Here is a 19,552-nt window from a genome sequence, read left to right as displayed (position 1 = left end):
AGTGCAGCATAAAACCTCAAGAGAAAATCAGCATGATGCTGCCAGAGGTGCTCTTAGCAGAAGTTATGCAAGGATTGTTACATAACCCATCCTGCAGGATGGCTAAAAGCGCCAGATCTTCTGTGCCACTCACAGGGAGACCGTGTTGTGAAATCTGCTGAAGCATCACTGCAGGTTGCAAAAGAAATCAAAACAGCAGCTAATTAACAAAGAGTACCTAAGTGGAGCAGCCAGGATATAAGCATTATTTAACAAGCTAACAAGCCGAAGGTTGCCGGTTTGAATCCCCGCTGCTACTATATCGGGCAGCAGTGATATAGGAAGATGCTGAAAGGCATCATCTCATACTGTGCAGGAGGAGGCAATGGTAAACCCCTCCTGTATTCCACCAAAGAAAACCACAGGGCTCTGTGGGCGCCAGGAGTTGAAATTGACTTGATGGCACACTTTACCTTTACCTAAGCATGCCTTATTTATTGTTGCATACTTTCAACTACCAGACTCCAGGAGTAACTGCACCCAGCAGATCAAATGAGACCTATAGAGGGTTATCAACCTCAAATATTAAGAATCTACTTTCTACCCATCTCTGGTTTACTGTTATAAAATTTATATAGTAGATCATTTAAACATCTGAGTTTTTCGTATTTTTCCTCAGTTGGGAAAATCAGGTGTTATAAGCTCTGCTCTGTGAGATGATAAACTTTGGAGCTTCCACCAAAAGAGCTCTTTGAGGTTTTAGATGTGGATTTCTCTAACCCTGAGGACCTTGTTTGTAGCAGGTACTGCACAGGTTAGAATCACTCGTGGCTCTGAATATGTGAGAAATCAAATTGCTCACAGATCTCACCTGTGCTCAAATCTGGCCACTGTCACATCTGCCTTTGTGATACCCAATTAGATTACTGTGAGTCAGCCTTTGAAAATTGTTCAGAAGCTTCAGTTCCTAGTTCTTCAGTTCCTCCTGAATCTTGTATCGAATCTTGTATCGAACATGTAATTTCAATACTGTATACTCTTCTCTAGCTTCTAATTTGTCCGAGCCCAATTTAAAGTTCTGTCTTTGACCTCTAAAGCCCGAAGTGCTCTTGGCCAGGATATCTTAAGAACCACTTCTTCCTACATGAACCTACCCAATTGCTCAGGTTTTCATCAGGGGTTCTGCTTCAAGGCGTTTCTCCCCATCTGAGGCATGAAAAGTGGCCATGGGGGATAGGGTCTTCTTGTGTAGCATCCTAGCTCTAGAATTTCCAGAAGACCAATTGCACAAAGGAGGAGGGGAAAAGGTGGAGTGGGCAAACCTGTGACTCATTCCCAGAGCACTTGTGTCACAATCAACTGCTACAGCTCAGGTCTACCAGTATTGGTAGAGTTCCTCCCAGCCATTCTTTTGAAAGGCAGATTACCTGTTCATAGGCCAGGATGGTTAGTTGATGGCATGGCTCTATTAAGATATGGTTGAGAGATGAATGGCAGCCTCTCTAAGTGTTTTGAAGGAGAACGCTCTGGGAAGGTGACATACCTTATCTAGCCAGAGAAGGGGAGGAGATGAAGTAAGGTAGGGTGTGTAGAGTGGACAGAAATAAATTGTTCTCCCTCTTTTGCAACACTAGAACCAGGGGTCATCCCATGAAACTGAAGTAAGTGTGTGTGTGTGTGTGTGTGTGTGTGTGTGTGTGTGTGTGTGTGAACAAAATAAGCTGTTTTTGGAACAAACAGTGAAAAAAGCAGAGAAAGAGATGAAAGGTGAACGAACGTTGAGGAGCAGGGGGATCTCTCTTTCTCTTGGACAGATCTGCTGCCTCACTGAGTGCCCATTTACCTTGTGCTATACTTGCACATTTGTATGTAAAACATGTATTACAAAGATGCCACAACTCTCCAGTGTTCTCCCTTTCAAGGGAAACTAAAACCCAGGCAGAGTTGCCCCTGAAAACTTCTCACCACTCAGGGAAGAGGGGAATATAGCAATATAGAGGTCATCATTAAATGAGGAGCTGTATTTTTTATTATTTAGATGAGCCTTATATAAACAGGCATAAGAGTTACATAATGTGCTCTGCAGAAAAAGGTCCCTTGAAGCCAACTGACAGGCATATATAGTAACATCTCCTGAAAATTTTAGCATCATTAGTTAACTAAAGGAACATTTCTTAGTATGGAAATTTACCCATGGGAAAATCTAACAATTGTATTTCATAGCTAAAGACCTATTCTGGAAGAAAGCAAAAGGTTATAACCACAAAGATCCAAAATACCTAGACCTAAATCTTGATCTATGCTAGTTTATACAATCTCTGATCTAATCTACCCCAGGACAAATGCTGTAGAAATTATGAGGGATCAGACCAAGGATTTATGCAAAGATAAGAGGGTCTCTATTTTTTTGCACTGGGAAACCTATATAAGCATATCCAAGAATAGGCCCCTTCTCCAGGACACCTTTGTCATGAAGAGTGGTATGGATATTTATTACATTTTTTAAATCCTGCCTTTGTACAAAATGTAGCCAAGGTGCAAACAATATAATAAAACATCAATAACAAAATATGACATTAAAAACAGCTAGACTGCATTAAAAATAAAGATCTGTATCTGTAATTGAGGATGATTTTAAAAGGATTCTCGAAAAAGCTATGTCTTTGCAACTTGTCAAAAGAATGTAACCTCCAGAACATTTTCTGACAAATCAGGCTGACAGTCAGTTTTACATGGTATGACCCCTACCCCCAAAATTTGGCAACATAACTGGAGTTTAGAAAGTCTAGTCTATATATGTGTTGCATTTCACATTTTTTAAATCAATGATGTCAGACTGTCCACACATTTAGGCCTAGGAATGGAAGGGTTGACTAGCTGGATCAGAGCAAACATTCATCTAGTCCAGCATTCCAACAGTGGCCAGTTGGATACACCTGGCAGACTCACAGACTGGGCATCTCTCAATGGTTTGTCCCGCACATGTGATTGTTTATGTCAAGCTTCTCTTCCATCATGGAACTCAAAGTGACATTGATGAGGCTCCCAGGTGGTCACCCATCCAAGCACTGCTCAGACCTAGACCTGCTTAGCTTCAACAAGGCGGCTGCATCATGTGCCCTCAGACCATGCCCAGGGACCATGAATTAAAGATATATTGCCTCTGAACTTCACAGGCTTGTTATGAAGGTTTCACCTTTTTCAGGTGAGGTTTCTGGATGGGGCAGCTAATGTTCTGACCAGTCAGACTTGGGTAGCCAAATAGTCTGTTACTGGTGGTGGAGAGGAGGGGATATACCTACAGTACCTCTTACACCATCAGTTATCCTGGGAAAATGTGGATTAGTAAACTTTTTTGAACTTATTTGCAAGGCTGCTGAAGCCTTTGATTTGCCTTCTGAGTGCACAAACAAGTTGTAGGTTGGTTCTAAAGACTTATGGGCCAGTACAGTATGGACCAATTCCAAAAATACTCTGAAAAAAGTATAAGAGTGTGGATATAAGGGTGTGGTTTTTAAACAGTGAGAAATGGAACTCTGAAGTTAACGTCTATACATCGAAACATCTGTTCTTTATTGTAGTTTTTTTATTTTCTTTTAATCTATGCAATAAAAAGGTCTGGAGAGAAGAATTTGGTGTAGATCCATTATGCATATTGCGTCATCAGTATATCCACTAAAACTAGTACTGTTAGGCATAATTAGGCACTAGCGCACCAGCTGCACAGAGGAAAAGTGCATGCCCACACTCCTCCTCTATGCAATTAAAGAGAATTGGCTGGAGTATCATCCAAACTAGCCCAATGGGAATTATACTTGAAATGCAAGGATATAAGCCATGGACACTCTATGGCTCTCTACGGAGAGTCAAAGAAAATATGTAAAGCAATACAAGATGGTCGGCATCACAGTCAGCCCTCCATTGACGTTAGGGACTCGCCAATGCTATGCAACCCCAGTGGGGTATTGTGATGAGACTGCTGCAGAATGACTTACAACTGCTTCCAGGCAGCCATGCAATGCTCCTTCCATTGTTTCCCCAACATTGATGGACGGCTGCCCATCATAGGGACATAGGAAGCTGCCATATACTGAATCAGACCATAGGTTCATCTAGCTCAGTCTTGTCTACAGACTGGCAGTAGCTTCTCCAAGGTTGCAGGCAGGAATCTCTCTCAGCCCTATCATGGAGATGCCATGGAGGGAACTTGGAACCTAGATGCTCTTCCCAGAGTTGTTCCATCCCCTGAGGGGAATATCTTACAGTGCTCACACATCAATCAAGTCTCCCATTCGTATGCAACCAGGGCGGACCTTGCTTAGCTAAGGGGACAAGTCATGCTTGCTACCACAAGACCAGCTCTACGCTCCTTGTCATGTCAGCCAGTGTTTTTGTACAGTCTAACAGTTAAGGAGAAATGGAAATGGCTGTGAAGGAAATAAAAAGGGAAGAGCTTTAAAAGGGGGGGGGGGCTCACAGAGCCACAGTGAGTAAGTATGTAGCAGAGATTATATTTATTTTTTCCATTCTGTTCTTACATTTATATCTCACTCTTCCTCCAAGAAGCCCAGAGCAAAGGACATGGTTATGTTTATCCTCACAACAACCCTGTGAAGGTAGTTTAGGCTAAGAGATACATGACTGGCCCAGAGTCACCCAGTGAGTTTCATGGCTGAATGGGGAGTTGAACTTGAGTCTTTCCGGTCTTAGTCCAACTCTAACCAATCTAAGCCTTCAGAATCAAGCAGGCCTATAGAAATCTAAATAGATCTAAAGAATAATTTATTTAGAATAGATCTAAATAAATCTAAAACAAAACAAAAATACATGACTACTCTGCGAACAAAAACACAACTGATGCCAATGTTTCATCCCCTGCTAACTTGGCAAAGAGGCACCTTTTACCGTGGCGATTCTCTTTATTTAGCAGGGGAAGAGTAACTGGTCCTATCTACCCCCAGCACAGTACCTCCAGTGACTGTTGCTGGTGTCTATCTTGTGTTTCTTTTTAGATTGTGAGCCCTTTGGGGACAGGAATCCATCTCATTTATTTATTATTTCTCTGTGTAAACCACCCTGAGCCATTTTTGGAAGGGCGGTATAGAAACTGAATTATTCTTATTAATGTGATGGGAAAGAAATGAGGCAACACTTCATTTGTCTTTCCTCACCTGTACCAAATATCTCAAGGTTTTGGAAATGAGTTCAGGAAAGAAGTCATCAAATGTAGTCAGTTTGTTCTTCTCCAACTATCCATATTGGTAGAGTCTGCGTTTGCAATGCCCCCCTGGAATTCAGTTTCAGCCAATTCCTTGGAGTCACATTTGTTTTTGTTTCTAGCTTGCCACCACATCTGTGCTGCCTGGGACTGGGGTAATATTTTGGTACAGACTGAGGAAAATAATGGTGATAACGCAGCCCAGCTGAATGAGGGGCCAGAAGAATCTTCTCATAATTGGAAGGAAGACAGATGTCTAGGCCTTGGGTGAAAGAGGTGTTGTGAGAGGAAGTTATTGCTAAGTGAAACCCTGGGAACAGGAAAGAGGGGATCGCCATGGCAGCTCTTAATAATGAGGAGGAGGAAACAGAATCCTCACTAAACAATATTTGGATAGTTGGAAGAGGATGCTATATTCAACACAGAAGTATTTTAGAGAAATGACATCATGACTATTGGTTTCTTGTTTTTGTTTTTTCTGTGGATGGCTGGATGGTGCTCATATTCCGGCAAATATTTCAGTGAAGAAGCATGAATTTTTGAGGATAAAACATTAAAAACTGCTAAGTTCTTCTTAGAAACTGCAAGTCCCTTTGAGAAGACATAGGGCTATTCACACGTCATGTTTAACACATGTATAATCTGTATACAGGGTATGGATGTACAGATCTGTATGCACACCATTCATTATGCTTACACATAGGTAGAACCCAGAGAGACCATATTACACCTATCTTAAAGAACTGCACTGGCTGCTGCTATGTTTCACAGCGAAATACAAAGTGCTGGTTATTACCTATAAAGCTCTTAACAGCTTGGGTCCAGGATATTCAAGACAGTGCTTCCTTTGTCACGAACCCTCCCGCCTATGAAGATCATCTGGGGAGGTCCGGATTGGCCACCCAGACGGTTACCGGCTCTGTCATGGAGCCAGCTGGAACAGCAGGGTTTGGGGGCGTCCTGGCCCCCAGAAGTCCCATAAGCCACTGTGCGCCCATGCGGTGCCTTTTGGGGAGCCTCCCGACGCTGGGAGGCTACTCGTAAGGCAGTGCAGTGCGGAGCGACAATGACACACGACCCTTTAACCCATCTCTTGCGCCCAAAACATGGAAGTGGCGGGAAGTGGCAGGAAGTGGGCTTGCTACCGAGCTGCCACGTGGTTCCCGTTGGTGCACACATGCAGCAGGAACCAGGCGGGGCTCCCTTAGCCCGGTTCCTGCAGCTCGTGAGAATAGCTTCAATGTCTATATAGGGCTATTGTTTTTCAAACAATAAAGACCAATATGTGTGATCTCCTTAGAATAGCTTTGATGTCAGGTCTAGCCCTTCTCAGCACTGGCTTGCTATTTCTGCTCCTCCATTAGTGCCAATGTAGTGGTAATAATAATGCTAATAGTATGAAGAGATCAGGCCGACCTGGGTTCAAATTCCTACTCAGCACATAACTCTCCAGGCCTAGATCAGGCAGTCACTATCTCAGTCTAGCCTCTCTCACAGGTCTGGTTCTGATGTCAGGACTGTTCCTTGGAGTCACACGCTCCCTTCAGCACTCTGATTCCCCCCATCATTTCCTGGTTTGCAATAACCACAATTTGCCAAGATGGTTACATTGGGCAAACTATGGTCACTGGAAGCCAGAATTGGAAACCCTGGTTTGGAGGTGAGCTATGGCTTGCAGTATCTGGACATGTCTCATCTGGACATCTCAGCAGTGGTGTAGGGAGAACCCTGGCGGCCCCTGTCCAGTCTGCCCCCGCCACCCAAGCCAGAAGCGCAGGGGGTGTAGTTGTGTTTACAAATGGGGCCACGCACCTTGTTGCAAGTAAATTACATCCAGCACTACATGGCTCCGTTTTTGAAAAGCTTCAGCCAGTGCTGGGTCCTTAGCCTGACCAGGAACGCTTCTCCCTGCCTTTACAAGGTTTGCTGCCCTGCAAACATGGTGCTGGATGTAATTTATCTGCAAATGGAGCATGCGGCCCTATTTGCAAATGCAACCACGCCCCCTGTGTGTCTGATGTCAGATGCAGGGGTGTGGTGCAGCCCCTGGACATGATGACCTGGGTTCTTTGACCGCCCCGTGCATCTCAGTAACATTCAGTCATCACAAAGCAGGAACTGAAGGAGGGAACCAAGGCCCACAAGGAAATGAGAAGTGGAGAAAGGGAGCACATGGGTCCGAGGCAGCCCAACTAAGTTTGGACATGATGTCTGAACCAGTAATTGGGCTGTTGATAAAATGAGACCTCCTCCATGTATGCCACCTTGAGCTCCTTGGTGAGCTTACAGATGCAACAGACAGCCTCTCTCTAACAGTTCTATGAGCTCCTGAAAGACCTGTGTCCCCTTTGGGAAAGGAAGGAGAGAAGCCAGGGAGATTATGTCATCAGCCCCTAAAGAGACCATCAATGGCCTGAAGAAGCACTGCTGTTTTACTTTTTGGCCTTTGCAGTTTTTGTTTGTTTCTGTTGTTCTGGACTGCAAACTGCTCTGAATGCCTTGGCAGAAAGGTGGTATATAAATGCAGCAGATAAGTAAAACAGCACTTTTGACACAAGAGAGTTCTGCTGGTCCATTCTGGCCAATTCTGCTCAAAGTGGCAAAAGAAGTATTGCCATGCCCCAACTTGGGTGATTTTCAGGTGTGGACCTATAATGGGCTGCCAGTTTTGGGGGGCTGTGGGCCCCCTCCAGCCCCCTTGCACTTGCTTGCCTTGCTGCTTGCCTGCCAGTGAGAACAGGAGACTCTGTCAATGCGAGCTGACCATGCTGGTGATGGTGTGGAGTTGGGGATGAGTGCCATGCTTGGGCCCAACAGGTAGGCACTGCATTGCCTCCCCACCTTGTCTCACCACTTGCCTACCAGAGAGAAAAGGCAGCCCTGTTCTCACATTGGCATATGACCATGTTGGAGTTGGGGCTGTGCGATGCCTGGCCCCAACAGGTAGGTGTTGCACAGCGGTGGCAACAGATGAATGGGTAGATGAAAGGGTGAACAGTGGTGGGCCGTTAAGGCAGGCAAGGGGGAGCAGATGGAGTGGGCAGGGGAGGGCCGCCTCCAGCCTCCCTACACCGCTGCTCCTATAGGTAACATGGGCCGTTAAAATTGTGTGAGCATGTGTCTGGCATTCTAAGAGGAGGAGATTCCGCTAGCACCCCTTATTGGCACCTTCCTTTGCCCCACTGAAAACTAACCTAAGAACGCAAGTCTTGATACTGTGAACTGAACATCAGGCTCTGTGACTGGGTATAAAAAATAAGTCTTCTCAAGATCAGACAAGGTAAGGATTGTGAACTCAGGCTTTCAATGAATTGGTTATCCAGCAGCTGGCACGCAAAACCACAAGGTTACACTCTTAAACCTTAGTGTGGACAGGCAATTTTTAAAATCAAAAGGCTATTTATTTTTGAGGTATAGAGAGATGATGTATGCTACACAGACCTGCCAACATTCTCTAGAATTTTGCTGAGAAGCTAAACAAACAAGTCAAACATTTTAATTCTATTTGGAGTTGGACCAAATAACTTCATGTGGCAGGAAATCTACACACTGGCTCACTTGGATGGCCTGCTGGGGAAGAAAAAAAAAAAGCATTCTCCCAGGAGGCAGATGAAGAACTCCAAGAGATGAACTACATTAAGTGAGCGTGCTACCTTTCCCGATGATTTAGTGCAATGGTGCAATTGTAACTCGTGTGTTTATTTGTGGTTGTTTTAATATGATGTTTTTAGCCACCCTAAGGACACTGTTGTGTCATGTACTGGATTATACATTTCAAAATAAATTAGCAACATTTCTTGCAAGAGAACAATACATCTTCCTACTTAATATAACATTTTACTGCATGTCTCCAGCAATTAAAACTGCAATATTTTATTTCCAGGAAACTGCTAGTCTTTTCCAGCTAGGGCATCCAAAGTACTTTTAGTTGCTTTTGTGGGCTGGAGTTATGCAGCTGTCACAGGAACTTACTGGATAGCACTTAAAACATCACCATTGACAAGCAACACAACATTGCCCATGACATTTTCTGATTCATAAAAATAGTGTTAACATAGCCTTAGTATGGGAAGAGGCAGAAATCATGTTTTGCATGCACAAGGTCCCAGGTTCAATCCCTGGAATCTCCAGATACGATGGTGGGGAAAGACACATCTGAAACCCTGAAGATCCACTATAAGTTAGTTACTGTAAACAATTCTGAGCAAGTGCCACGACCCTAGATTCAGGACCCCACATCCTTGAAGGATGAGGCAGACAGCTCAGGGGATGAGACAGGGTAGGAATAACTTATGACCCAGAGCCCAAGTGACCCTGTGCCAGGGACCCCTCACACCTAGCCCGGGGTGGGGGGACCTGATCCCGCACCTCCACCACGACCTGAAGACACAGCCTTGACTTTCCTCCCTGACTTGGAGGAGTCCCCTGAAGACATACCAGGATTAACAAAGGGCCCCAGCATCCCTGGAGCCAACGCTTACAAAATCAGGCAAGGTCCCTTTGAGAAACAGATCCTTCCCTAGGGAAGGGGCACAGCCAAGTCAATCTGCCTGCATAGCAGTCTTAAAAGCTGTCAGTCTGCTATGAGACGCTAGTGGAGCAAATTTTGGTTCCTGTTGCCATACGCAGTTCTTTGTGACCTTGCTGGCCACTAACTGGGGCTCCAACTCCTGGTCCTCAGAGCTGTCCAAGGTTGCTGGCACTCCTGGATCCTTACTACAGCAGAGACCACCACTCAGCCCAGAGCAGGATAGCAAGATAGTCCAATGGGTATAAGCAATACCATGTCATCATTTGAAAATATCCTCATTTATTTTTTGGACTATCACCTGGCTAACAGTATCTTAGCCAATGAAACTCATTAATTTTAACTGATTGATCAATTAATGGTTTAAATCTGAATATACTTGCATTTGAATATAACACATTTAAAGAAAGAAGCACACTTCCTTGGTTTACTGTTGATGCCTACACATCATATGAGACACTCCCCTCCTGTATGAAAGGGACTTGTTCCCTCCTTTACGAGGGTGGGGAATTTCATCTTCTGAGACTGGCATCTGTTAGCTTTAAAAGTACTTGTATAAAAACTAAAACACATTTTAAGCAATCTTCTGTGCAATTAATTAGAACAACTTTAATCAATCAAAAAGTTTTTATTGATTAATCAATCAACTAAATGTTGCCGGCCCATTTAGTTTACTTACTTCTATAACATTTTAATACCAATCCCACTTTTCATTGCTCAAACACGTATATCCTGTGATGTTTCTTGTTGCTGATGACATTCCCAAGGAAAATGCTATAGCTTTCAGCAAATTCTGTTCTCCAGTGCCGACTCATGGAATTCTGCCACCTGAAGCAGGAGCACTCCTCCTTGTTTCCTAAAAAAAGTGGTTTCCTCCATTCCTTCCTTTGAAATATCCCCATTCCTTCCTTATTTGAAATCTCCCCCTTCCTCACAGAAAAGTAAGGAAGGATATACCAGCATGGTATCATGTCACTTTCTTCCTCTGCAGACCATCCATAGGGATGATGCTGGTCTTCCCTAAAAACTAGCCCACAATCTGCTACCTGAAGAGGTCTGCTTCACCCTGCTTCATGGTAGGGCCAGCCCTGCTATTTCAAGCCTTCAGCAAGGCTACCCCCTGCTTATTAGGCATGATCAATATATTATGCCACTGCTGGTGGATTGGGACAGTGCTAATCAATGTTCCCTGTAACAGGGATCCCCAGATGTTGGTGACTACAACTCCCAGCTTTCCCTGCTGCAATTGCCTTTGGCTGGGAATTACGGGAGTTGTAATCAGCAATACTTGGAAATTCCTGTTACAGGGAACACTGGTGCCAATATAGTGCTAGTGGAAAGTCCTCCTCGCCCCCCCCCCCGAAATTATGTGAATTAGTCTGAAGGCAGCTTAAAAAATTGTGCTGCAACGAGGTTGTTTTGCACGCACAGTTTCTCTTTCCCCTAAATGGGATTTGTTCGGGGTTTAAATATGTTCTTAGAGTTACGTGATTTGTGCAGGATCAAGGAAGAAGCACAAGAAAGCTGTATCTCTCTTATATTCCTATCAAGTGATTCAGAGTGCCTCATTTCAGACCCGTCTGGGACTCAGTGTGCCCTGGGTAATTCTCTGTAGCTTTGTAACAGACCAAAGGGAATTTAGCCAAAAGGTGCTAATCTCATTTCCCAGCAGGGTAATCTACCAACGCTTTTACCTTTTAGTCATACGAGTTAAAGGTATTTTAAGGTTGGCGCCACATGGATAAGCTACAAACCGCATTTCCATGACCTCAGGAGGAACGGCTAAGGCAGGGTAGCTGACTCAGCTTTCCTCCTAGTCTTATCCAGACCTTATCGGACTAAATACACAGGCAAGGCTTCCCTCCGACAGTCCTCACAACTGCTTCCAGATATACTTGATGAAGCAACAATCCCAGACTAGTCTAGGTTTCCTTCTCATTATCTCCAGTCTCATGTTCAAATATTGGCTCCTATGCTACCTTTGGAGTTGGGGGTACAGGGTTGCTTCACAGCAAAAGGAGCATTAAAATGTTATGTTAGTTTTATATAGAGAGCTGTCAATGAACAGAGGGCTGGACCGACCATAGGGTTGAGCAAGCCGGGCAGTCACCCATCTTTCCCCAGGGCCCTATTTAGCCTAGGATCAGCTCTGACCGAGGGTTAAAGCACAACATCTGCAAGACTTGTCCCAGAGAGAGAAAGTTTAGACAGCTAAGCAGAAAGTGACTGGAAAGCAAGCAACTCCACAATTGTATGTGTAGCCTTGTGTGCATGTAGCCCTCTGTTGGACTGGGAATGAGTTGTATTGTTTTGGTCCTGGGAAGAAGCTGCAGGAGAGAGATTCAGGAAGAGAGGATTCTGAGGAGAGGCTTCATGAGGAAAAAGGAGGAGATCCTGAGGAGAAATTAGATCATGAAGAAGGGTTTGTGAAGTGAGCGAGACAAGAGCCTTATTCACAGGCTACTTTCAACACATGTACAATCTGTACACTTATGTGGAACACAGCAGTACACCTTCTATCTATAACATGCATTTGAGGGACCTGTACCCAGGTTCACTTTTTAAATGAATGCAGGTACAGTCATTCAGACAAAACATGTGCAAGTGTACCGACATCTGAATGCAGGAACCAATGTCTAAATAGAGCAAAGGAGATAAGAAAAGGGGCTACTGAAAGGAAATTGCGCTACTGAAAGGAGAAGGGAACAGCAGATTTCTGCTCTTGAGCAGCACTCATGTAGCCACAGGGTCAGCACCAACAGCCAAAAAGACTAAGTTCTGAGAAGTGCAGATTAGAAATGGGAACAAAACAAATTTTTTGATTAATTTCAAATTTGAACCAAATTCCAGAAATTCGTTTTGAACTCGAATCGAATTCTGAAAATACATTTTGAATTTGATTTGAACCTGGTTTTGGCACCTTTTAAAATCAATCAGCTTTTTTTTAAGGTGCCCAATGCCTCTTGAATTGAATTCAGATTTCAACAAGTTGTTCTAGTAAGAACTAATCAGCCTAATCTCCTTTCTCTGTCTCTACAACTGCACTAAATTTCGTTCAAATTGAGGTCCACAAGGTAGATCTCTTGAACCTCAAATGTTCACACATTCACCATCTTGGATCAGGGTGGATGACATCATTACAAATGACACCATTGAGTGTCCCTGTGTGTCGCTCACTACAACTGTACCAAATTTGGTCCAAATCATTTAGAAAGTCCACAAATTAGTCCACTTGCACCTCAGATGTTCATGCAGCCATCATCTCAAATTGGAGTTGATGACATCATCACACACCACACTATTTGGGCATCCCTATGTGACCCTACAGCTGGAGCAAATTGGTTCAAATCGGTTAGGCAGTTCACAAGTTAGCCCATTTGCGCCTCAAAAGTTTATGTGTCTGCCATCTTGAAACAGGGTGGATGAAATCATCACAGGCTATGCCACTGAGGTATCCCTGTGTGTCACTCACGACAACTATACCTGTTATGAGCCTGCCAAGCTGGATTAGCCGATCATGAATTTATGACACAGTAGCTGGTTGTAAGAGTGTCTCAGGTTTCAGCTTTACTTATAATAAACAACAGGTAAGAAACATAAGAACAGCCCTGCTGGATCAGGCCCAAGGCCCATCCAGTCCAGCATCCTGTTTCGCACAGTGGCCCACCAGATGCCGCTGGAAGCCACAGACAGGAGTTGAGGGCGTGCCCTCTCACCTGCCATTACTCCCCTGCAACTGGTACTCAGAGGCATCCTGCCTTTGAGGCTGGAGGTGGCCCACAGCCCTCCGACTAGTAGCCATTGATAGACCTCTCCTCCATGAAGCTATCCAAACCCCTCTTAAAGCCATCCAGGTTGTTGACTGTCACCACATCCTGTGGCAGAGAGTTCCACAAGTGGATCACGCGTTGTGTGAAAGAGTACTTCCGTTTGTTGGTCCTAGACTTCCTGGCAATCAATTTCATGGAGTGACCCCTGGTTCTAGTGTTGTGTGAGAAGGAAAAGAATTTCTCTCTCCACTTTCTCCACACCATGCATGATTTTATAGACCTCTATCATGTCTCCCCGCAGTCGTCTTTTTTCAACTTTTTTCGAAAGAGCCCCAGGTGTTGTAGTCTTGCATCACAAGAAAAGTGCTCTAGGCCCCTGATCATCTTGGTTGCCCTCTTCTGTACCTTCTCCAGTTCAACAATGTCCTTTTTAAGATGTGGTGACCAGAATTGTACGCAGTACTCCAAGTGTGGCTGCACCATAGTTTTTTATAAGGGCATTATAATGTTAGCTGTTTTATTTTCAATCCCCTTTCTAATGATCCCTAGCATGGAATTTGCCTTTTTCACAGCTGCTGCACATTGAGCCGACACTTTCAACGAGCTGTCCACCACAACCCCAAGATCCCTCTCCTGGTCTGTCACCGACAGATCGGATCCCATTAGCATATACTTGAAGTTGGGGTTTTTCATCCCAATGTGCATCACTTTACACTTGCTAACATTGAACCGCATTTGCCATTTTGTCACCCACTCCCCTAGTTTGGAAAGATCCTTTTGGAGCGGCTCACAATCCGTTTGGGATTTCACTACCCGGAAGAGTTTGGTATCATCTGCGAATTTGGCCACATCGCTGCTTACTCCTGCTTCTAGATCATTTATGAATAAATTAAAAAGCACTGGTCCCAGTACAGATCCCTGGGGGTCCCCAGTTCTTACTTCCCTCCATTGTGTAAACTCTCCATTATAACTACCCTCTGTTTCCTGTCTTTCAACCAGTTAGCAATCCACACATGTACTTGTCCCCTTATCCCATGACCACTAAGTTTCCTCAGGAGTCTTTGATGAGGAACTTTGTCAAAAGCTTTTTGGAAGTCCAGGTAGACTATGTCAACTGGATCACCTTGATCCACACACTCATTGACACTCTCAAAGAAGTCCAAAAGTTTGGTGAGCCAAGATTTACCTGCTCATTTATGTCTGAGCAACCAGTCACTCCTGGAACACAGAAGCAAATAGTCAGGGCACCAACGTTCCAACTGAAATCCAATAAACTAGACCTTCTGGCAGAAATTCAAAGGTCTGGATTCTAGGGTCACAATCCATCAGATTAGAGTCACGAAGGCTGGTTATATGCATTGTCACAATCTGCTCAGGGCACAAACAGCAGAATTTATAGCCAACAGCCAGGTGCACACAATCACTGCTCTACCACCGGCAGCTGCTATAAATTCAGTCAGTCTCTTGCTGCTTTATTGCTGATAACTGGCTGCTTCTTCTCAACTCCATAACCTGCCATTGACACTTCTCTCGCCTGTGTTCTCTGAGAGACAATGGATGCACAACCTCCTGCTCGGACTCCAACTCTTCCATCCAAAGGCCACTTGGCAGGCTCACAACAGGTACAGTTGCAGTGAGTGACACACAGGGACACCTCAGTGGCATAGCCTGTGATGATGTCATCCACCCTGATTCAAGATGGTGGACGCATAAACGTTTGAGGCTCCATTGGCTCCTCCTGAGGCAACCACTCACCCTGGCCCATCTCGGATGCCTTCCCACTCAGATCATGAACCTGACTCTCCTCAGATGTCTCCCTGCCTCCCGGTAAGTCGACTGTCCCTCTATTCTTCTTCATAGTCCTCAGGTGGGGGCATAACAATAGCAAATTTGGTTCAAATTGGTTAGACAGTCCACAAATTAGCCTGCTTGCACCTCAGATGTTCACGTGGCTGCCATCTTGAATTGGAGTGGATACCACCACACCCCACACCATTAGGGCATCCCTATGTGTCCCTACAGCTGTAGCAAATTTGGTTCAAATCGGTTAGGTGGTTCATAAGTTAGCCCACTTGCACCTCAAAAGTTTGCACATCTGTCATCTTGGATTGGGGTGGATGACATCATCACAATTACACCGTTGAGGTGTCCCTATGTGTCCCTACAGCTGTAGCAAATTTGGTTCATATTTGTCCGAGAGTTGAGAAGTTGATAGGGGGACACACAGACACATACACAGAATGCTGAGTGATCTCATAAGCCTACTGGAAAGCAGGCTAAACATTATATTTGCATCACCTTTTAAGAGGTGATTTGATTCAAATCACGCAGATTCAATTCAAATCGATTTGCACATCCTTACTGCAGATAAGCTTGAGGATTTGCTACATCACCCATTTTATGGATTACAGAATTCTGGAGTCTCCTTTTTCAGTATTGCTGGCTTGCTTCTGTCCTGAATAATCACCCTTTGAGGGAATTGGGATCCAGTATTTTGATATACTTATTTGTATATTTGCTGACATGCCCTGCAGCGTAACATGGATGGTTCAGAACCAATGTCACTGCAGGGCTTTCACACAAACATGCATGGTGCTGTGCAAGAAAGCTGTTCCTATACAACTCACCCTTGAAAAATAAAGCTGCTGCTAGTTTGCCCTCATTGGAAATAATTATTTCCCCCACTGGAAATTATTGAAATGTTGCAAGTAGTGCACAACCTGCAATTGCAGATGGGTGAGTGAGTTGCACCCTCTTGCACAGCACCATATGCATGTGTATTAGAGCCCTGCAGTGATGTGGGCAGTTCTGAACCACACATTTAATGCTGTGGGGCATGTTAGCCAGTATTTGTAAATGTGTACAGTATTAATTTGTTTAAGCTGATTTATAAATAGAAATGTTTTTAATAGCTTATTATGTTCTTTAATTTGTCTCTAAATACATTTCAGTGTTGGTCTCTGGAGCGTGGACTCTGGGGAAAACAGGAGAAGGTTACATAGGGACAATGAGACATGGACAAGATGGAAAAGTGCTCATGTATACCTTCCCAAAGCCCTGGACTTAGGAAGCTTGTAACTCTTGGGTGGGGCGGGGGGGGGGAGGAGATCATCTATGAAAAAGGAATTTCTAACATTGCTCTTTGCCCCTTCTTGTACTCCTTTCCCAATCAACGGCATGCCTTAGGAGACTATTAGGTGTGCATCTGCATGTCTTAGCTGGAAGTACCTCTTTTTTCACAAAAAGCAGCCGCAAAGACTGGGACTATGGCATGCAAGGAGAGGAGGTCACGTCTTCCCCCTTGCACTGTGTTCCTTTTGAAAATATCCCTTAAACCTGCTTTTGCCCCCAAGCAGCTGTTCATAGGGGGCAAAGAACCTCTTTGGGAGGGGGAATTTTGATGGGAATGTATCATGAGAAGAAAGAGTTAACCTCCCCACCAGCAGTCTTGATCAGGATTGATCCCCCATAGGTGTATTTTGTGAAAAAGCGAGGTGATTCCAATTGGAAGCACTTCTCTTAACAATGCACTTAGGAGAACATCTAATTTGATCCTTAAATAGAAATCTCTTTGTGTGATTACATAAAGATAGTACAATGAAACTATGAGGAAAAAATGCAATTAATTTAGTGCTGATTCACATAATACTCTTTTTGTCCATACAAGCAGTCCGGGTTTTCGTTTCATATGCAACTGTCTTGGCAAATATAATATGTAAAATAGGTCATCACGGATTAGTCAGCACGAATTTCTGTTACAGCCGTGCCTGGAAAAAAACTGCTGTCACAGTCTTAGAAATTGCTGCTGGCTATATCTGTAGACCTGCCAGTTTACACATTACTTTTACTAGTGCAGACAAGAAATGGATTATAAATTGGCCTAAAGCTGCCACAGATGCTACCTGAGCACCACAGACAAGTATGGCTCTAAAAGCATGCCCAAACTGTTTACTTGCTCCTGTAGGGACAGTGTACCCCATCCAGCAAAGACTGAATAACACCTCTTTGGTCAGGTCAATTCTTCACCAAAAGTACCTCCATCTTTGGAGGTACTAATCTCAGTGGTGTTCTCTGGACCATCGGCCATAGTCTCCTTCTGGACCAGCTCCCAAGTATGGGATTGGAGGCACTGCTTTCGAGTGGCTTCGGTCCTTTCTTGGGGGAAGGGGTCCAGAAGGTGGTGCTGGGGGACTACTACTCAGCTCCTTAGCTATTGGTTTGTGGGGTCCTGCAGGGTTCAGTCCCCCATGCTGTTCAACATCTACATGAAACTTCTGGGAGAGGTCATCTTGGGACTGGATGGGATGTCAGCAATATGCAGAAAACACTCAGCTCTATCTCTCCTTATTACCTGATAAGGAGAGATATCAGTCTCCTCCTAGGGAGGAAGTGGATGACCTGAATTGAGGGCTGGAGGCCGTGATGGGCTGGATGTGGGCTAGTAAACAGAGACTGAATCCAGACAAGACAGAAGTGCTGTTGGCCAGTAGGAGAGCCAGTCGGGATGAAGGGATTTGACCAGTTCTGGATAGAGTTGCACTCCCCTTGAAAGAACAAGTGTTCAGCTTGGGACTACAGCTGGACCCAGCCCTGCTTTTGGATGCTCAGGTGGAGGCAGTGGCCAAAGGTGCTTTTGCACGGCTTCGGTTTGTGTGCCAGCTGCGTCAGTTTCTCGAGAAGGCATAACTGGCCACAGTTACCCATCCCTAATCACATCACAGTTGGATTACTGCAACACGCTCTACATGGGGCTACCCTTGAAGAATATTTGGAAACTGCAGCTAGTGTGAAATGCGCGAAAACTGCTGGGTTCATATCACGCCCATTCTGAAAGAGCTGCTCTGGCTACCAATTTGTTTCTGGGTCCAATTCAAGGTGCTGGTTTTGACCTTTAAAATCCTTAACAGTTTGGGCCCTGGATATCTGAAGGACCACCTGCTCTCAAGGGTTTCTTTCTGCCTGCTTGACAAGATCACCGGAGGAGGCTCTGCTCCATGTGCCAATGGTGAGAAAGACTCAGTTGTCAAGCATGTGGGAGAGGGCCTTCTCAGTCATTACCCCCAGCTTTGGAATGCTCTCCTGGCTGGCATCCACTCCTCAGCCTCCATCACAGTTTTTAGAAAACAAGTTAAAATGGGGCTCTTCACCCAGGCTTTGAAATGAGAGTACAGTTTTTGTTGCTGCCGCTTTGTGTTTTGTGTACTACTGTTTTATATAAGTTTTAAACGACTATATATATATATAGTCGTTTAAAACTATATATATATATATATATATATATATATATATATATATATATATATACATACATACATACACACTTTTTGTATTTTAATTTTGCATTGTTTAAATTATAATGTAAACTGCTTTGGAATGTTTTAATGAAAAGTGATAAATCAATCAATCAATCAATCAATCAATCAATCAATGAAAATAAATCTTGTCTCAAATGACTTGAGGTTTATCAGCCTGCATCCGGTCCATCACTGACTCCAGTCAGGATATGCTATGACGCTTCTCATGTCAGCAACCTTATTTCCTGTGCATGATCCATGGCACATATGTACAGCCTACGACTCCCTATGACTACAGCAGAACAGGTAGAAAATCCATCCAGGTGGGCTGTGAATGGGCACCACGTGGCTTGTGGATCTTGGTACCTGGAATAAGTAACAGCTCCCCAATCTCCATGTGGAGAAGTCTTTAAAGAGCTGTAGAAATGGCCCCACAAACATTATAATTGTGCCCCTTCACAATTCAACACCACCCAAGCAGAAGAAGAAGAAGAAAAAGCAGTGAAGCATTTATTATGGAAGCAAATGTTTCTCAAAGGCAAATTTATCTAAGAATTGTAAAGAGCAAAGGTCCTCTTGTGTGTTTCATGAGGTTCCTTGCACAATGAAGAAGCAGTTCCTTTCCACCGATTCCCCCCCCCCACTTTTCCCTGTTCCAGTTCTGGGCTGTCAACTTGTAAACCCAAATGCTCTTCAGCTGTGAATTCTGCCAGCTGAGGCAGAGACGGTAACAGGAGGTCAACAGGATAATGCACACGACTAG

General features: G+C 44.3%; 1 protein-coding gene across 2 annotated transcripts in view; it reads right to left on the bottom strand.

The window, feature by feature from the left end:
- INKA2 (inka box actin regulator 2) overlaps positions 1-19,552 on the bottom strand; it is a 46,769-nt gene that overhangs the window by 7,110 nt on the left and 20,107 nt on the right. Inside the window, exon 1 of one of the 2 annotated variants that reach the window (XM_053250967.1) lies at positions 1,134-1,229. The exons of the other annotated variant lie outside the window; for it this stretch is intronic. The gene's annotated coding sequence lies outside the window, so the exon portion shown is untranslated. Of the gene's footprint in view, positions 1-1,133; positions 1,230-19,552 lie in introns of those variants that run through there. 2 annotated transcript variants of the gene reach the window in all.

Source organism: Hemicordylus capensis, chromosome 4 (assembly GCF_027244095.1).
Source record: "Hemicordylus capensis ecotype Gifberg chromosome 4, rHemCap1.1.pri, whole genome shotgun sequence".
Taxonomy (NCBI): domain Eukaryota; kingdom Metazoa; phylum Chordata; class Lepidosauria; order Squamata; family Cordylidae; genus Hemicordylus; species Hemicordylus capensis.
Note: the sequence above shows the minus strand (reverse complement) of the source record. Positions and strands in the feature narration are given on the sequence as shown.